The sequence below is a fragment of the Magnolia sinica genome, chromosome 13 (assembly GCF_029962835.1).
Source record: "Magnolia sinica isolate HGM2019 chromosome 13, MsV1, whole genome shotgun sequence".
Lineage (NCBI taxonomy): Eukaryota > Viridiplantae > Streptophyta > Magnoliopsida > Magnoliales > Magnoliaceae > Magnolia > Magnolia sinica.
Window position 1 is genome coordinate 47,120,105 of NC_080585.1, and position 5,108 is coordinate 47,125,212.

General features: G+C 39.5%; 1 non-coding gene across 1 annotated transcript; it reads left to right on the forward strand.

Moving 5' to 3' along the window:
* The first annotated feature begins 5,001 nt into the window (after positions 1 to 5,001).
* Positions 5,002 to 5,108, forward strand: LOC131224482 (small nucleolar RNA R71). The gene has a single exon (XR_009160963.1). It is a non-coding gene; the product is annotated as a small nucleolar RNA R71 (small nucleolar RNA).

Here is a 5,108-nt window from a genome sequence, read left to right on the forward strand (position 1 = left end):
CTATATCGTCCTCAATGTAAAAGATATATGCATACAATGCACGTGAGACAACAAAATTGAAGGAGATGTGATGGAAAGATAGTACCTGATGAAGGAGTTGTATTGCTTTTTCCAAAGAGATCTCAGCGTGAAAGTGTCTCGGCACAAGAGTTAAACCAACAAAAGCAAACTATCTTAAAATAAATGGAAAGTAAACTAACCTAATGGCATAAAGTCGACTATCCTATAACAACAAAAGGTAAACTATCCTAGTCCTATGAAAGCAGTAAACCTACCTATACCTCCATCAAACTAGGAGATCAATCCTAATAAACAGGATCATTCAGAGGCATGGACATGTCCTTTGAATCAAATTTCTCAACAAATGGCTTTAATCGATGTCCATTTACTTTAAACTCATTGCCATTGTCTGAATTCCTAATCTCGATAACCCCATGAGGATAAACATTGATAACAGTGAAAGGACTAGTCCAATGAGATTGGAGCTTACCCGAAAAGAGATGTAATTGAAAATTATACAAAAGGACTTTTTGACCTTGCGTGAATGATTTTTGAAGAATATGTTGGTCATGAAACGCCTTCATCCTGTCCGTGTAAATTCTCGAGTTCTTGTACTAATCGTTCCGGATTTCTTCGAGTTCATTTAACTGAAGTTTGCGTAGCGAGCCAATATTGTGCAGATTGAAATTCAGATTTTTAATTGCCCAGTAGGCTCTATGTTTCAACTCCACAGGCAAGTGACAGGCCTTCCCATAGACAAGTCTAAAGGGAGACATTCCAATAGGGGTTTTAAATGCAGTACAGTAAGCCCATAAAGCATCGGTCAATCGAATTGACCAATCCTTACGGTCAGGGTTAACCATCTTTTCCAAGATGTGTTTAATCTCCCTATTGGAAATCTCAGCTTGCCCACTTGTTTGTGGGTGGTATAGAGTGATCACCTTATAAGAGATACCATATTTCTTCATTAAATTCTCCAATGGCTTATTACAAAAATGTGAGCCCACATCACTAATGATGGCTAGAGGTGTTCCGAACTGGGAAAGGATGTTCTCTTTTAAGAATTTAATGATTGTGCGATGGTCATTATTCCAGCATGGAATCACTTCAACCCATTTAGTAACATAGTCTACAGCAAGCAAAATATATAGATTTCTAAAGGATTAGAGGAATGGTCCCTTGAAATCGATGCCCCAATAATCAAATGCTTCTATGATAAGAATGGGGTTCAAGGGCATCATATTTCGATGGGACAATGCTCCCAATTTCTGACAACGCTCACAAGCCTTATAAAACTCATGAGTGTCTTTGAACATAGTGGACCAGTAAAAGCCACACTACAGAATTTTGGTTGTGGTCTTTTTAGCAGAAAAGTGACCAACACAGGCCTGAGAGTGACAGAAGGAGATGACACTCTGATGCTCATCGTCTGGCACTCATCTCCTTAAGATTTAGTTTGAGCAGTATTTAAACAAATACAGATCATCCCAGAAGAATTTGCGCACCTTAATGAAAATTTTCTTCTTATTTTACACAGTCCAATGTGTCGGTGTGAAACCTGTGGCAAGATAATTGGCAATATCAATGAACCAAGGTGAATGGGAGACTTTGAACAATTGTTCGTTAAGGAACATGTCATTAATATGTGCCTTCTCAAGGGAATCAGAAGGATTAAGGCAAAAAAGATGGTCAGCCACTACATTCTCTACTCTCTTTTTATCCTTTATTTCTAAATCAAATTTTTAGAGTAGGAGGATCCATCTTATCAAGCGGAGCTTAGCATCATTCCTAGAAAGAAGATACTTGAGCGCTACATGATTAGTGTAAATGATGATCTTGGATCCGATCAAGTAGGACTTGAATTTATCCAAAGCAAACACTACAGCTAAGAGTTCCTTTTCTATAGTCGAGTAGTTCACGTAAGCAAGATTTAGAGTTCTACTTGCGTAATAAATAACGTAGGGCTTCTTTTCTTTTCTCTGGCCTAAAATCGCCCCAAAAGCATAATCAGACGCGTCACACATAAGTTCAAAAGGAAGGCTCCAGTCGGGTGGCTGCATGATAGGTGCAATGGTTAACATGCCCTTAAGCTTCGTGAAAGCTTCCTGTCATTGCTCAGTCCACTTGTATGGTGCATCCTTTTGAAGTAGATTACATAAAGGATGAGAGAGAAGACTTAAATTCCTTTATGAATCTTCTATAAAACCCGACATGTCCTAAAAAGGATCGCACGTCTCGTACGTTCTTGGGTGGAGGTAAGTTAGAGATAAGATTAATTTTTGCCTTATCTACCTCGATTCCTTTGGACGAGATGATATGTCCAAGGACAATTCCTTTATGAACCATGAAATAACAGTTCTCCCAATTCAGTACCAAATTCTTTTCTTCACATCTCTTTAGCACACATTTAAGACTCTCTAAGCACTAGCTGAAAGATGGATCGAAGACAGAGAAATCGTCCATGAAGACCTCTAGATATTGCCCCACCATATAAAAAAATACTTAACATGCATCGCTGAAAAGTGGCAGGGGCATTACATAATCCGAATGGCATCCTTCGGTAAGAAAAGGTGCTGTAAGAACATGTAAATGTAGTCTTTTCTTGATCTCCAGGAGTTATCTCTATCTGATTGTAACCCGCATACCCGTCAAGGAATGACCAGCTAGCCTTTCCAAAATTAATCAATGAAGGGCAAAGGAAAGTGGTCCTTCCTCGTGACTGTAGTCAATTTCCTGTAGTCAATACACATTCTCCAACCAGTAGTACTAGTTAGCACGGGTTCATTATTGGCATTGGCTACGATGGTGATTCTTGACTTCTTAGGAACCACCTGAGTTGGACTCACCCATTAACTATCGAATATAGGGCATATGATACCCACATCCAATAGTTTAAGAACCTCGGCTTTAACTACTTCTTTCATGTTTAGATTTAGTCTACGTTGTGATTGCTGAGAAGTCTTCGCATTATCCTCAAGATAAATGCGTTGAGTACAAATCGAATGGTCAATTACTTTGAGGTCCGCAATCGTCCATCTAAGGGCTCCCTTATGCTCAATGAGAGTATATATGAGCATACTCTCCTGTTCTTGCTTAAGGTGGGATGAAATCACCACCGGGTATGTCTCATCTTGACCTAAATAAATATATTTCAAATCAGAGGGCAAAGGTTTTAAGTCAAGCTTCAGTGCCTTGAGGTTAGACGGTAAAGGCACTTCCTCGGTTTGGGGCAATTCTTCAAATTGTGGCCTCCACCGATTAACTTCAAATACCAACGCAATACCAAGCATGGTGACCATCTCCTAATCATGTCATCATCAAAATCATGGGAGTGGGCCAAGCATGTCTCTAGAGGGTCAAAGGATAAGGTCAGAGGCATTCTATCTTCCACGAAAGAGTCAATCATGTTAATGTCATGGAAATCGTCATCATCTTCTAACCGTTTACCCATGTTGAAAAAGATGTTTAACTCCAATGTCATATTCCCAAAGGACATGCTCATGACACCATTCCTGCAATTGATGATTGCATTTGAAGTGACAAGGAATGGGCGACAAAGAATGACGGGAATCTGAGTACTCATGTTACTGATGGGTTTGGTATTCAGGGCGATAAAATCTACAGGGTAGTAAAATCTGTCAACCTAGACTAACACATCCTCAATTATCCCTCTCGGTACACGAATAGAGCGATCAGCAAGTTGTAATATAGTTAAAGTGGGTTTTAATTCACCTAAACATAACTGTTTGTAACCAAGTAAGGAATCAAATTTACACTCGCTCCTAAATCAAGAAGTGCGTGCTCAATGCGGTAATTCCCAATTACACAAGCAATGGTTGGGCTACAATGATCTTTGAATTTTTGTGGCACATTTTGCTTTAGGATGGCACTCACTTTCTCAGTTAAAAAGACTTTCTTTTGAATATTTTTTCATCTTTTGGTCATACACAAGCCTTTCAGAAATTTGACATATGAAGGCATTTGTTTTACAGCATCAAGTAGAGGAATATTGACCTTCACTTGTTTCAACACCTCTACAATGTCCTAAGAGTTAGAGAGAGGTTTTGGTGCAACCAACCGTTGGGAAAATGGAGCAACCGGCTTCTCTTGAGGTTCTGGTTCTAATTCTTGTGGGGCATGGCTAGATCCATCCGTGTTGTCCTCTTCCGATTCCTTAGGCTTTTCAACCCTAACCGGAATGGTTTTGGCAATGGTCTTCTCACTCCTAAGAGTGGTGATAGATTTAGCTTATTCCATCTGATTTGAAGAGCTCAGGTCACTAACTTCATATTGTGGTTTTGAATTGGGAAGAGGTTGAGCTGGAAGGCTCCCCTTATTCTCAATCGCACTTTTAGTATCAAGTCCTTGTATGGCCTTTGTGAGGTCTTGAAAGGCTTGTAACATACCCTAATTAAAAAGCTCTTATTTTTTAAGGCGGTCCTCTTAAGGTTTCTCTTGATGTAGAATTTGATTGAAAAAACCTTGAGGGGTAGCAGTTTGTTCAATCCTCCAACTGAAGTTTGGATGATTTCTCCAACTAGGATTGAATGTATTGGAAGTAGGTCCATTGAAAGGTCTTTGGTAATTGTTCACGGCATTGGATTGCTCATTCAACACCTCTTAAAAGGAAGGTATTATGGATAATTTTCAGTTGTGTGAATACTGCAAGCATAAATACCGCTAATAGTTTCCTTAGCCTTATCCTTCTTTAATTCTATGGCCTCGAGTTTTCTGGTGAGATTAGTCACTTTAGCACTGATATCATCGTCCTCTTTCAAGAGATACATTCTACCCCTTTCCATGGATTGAGTCGGCTTAGACATGGTGCTTGGTTTTGGAGAGATGTCCCATGATTGTGTGTTTTTAGCAAGCTTATCAAAGTAGTCCCACACCTCATCAACACCTTTATTCATGAATTCCTCATTACACATTGTCTCGACTAATTGGCGCATGGGAGATGTCAGTCCATCATAGAAAAAATTTGTGATGTGCCACATTTAAAAACCATGTTGTGGGCATGAACTGACAAGATCTTTGAACCGCTCCCAACATTGGAAGAATGTTTCATCTTCCCTTTGGGCGAAGTTCATGATCGACTTTCTAAGGGT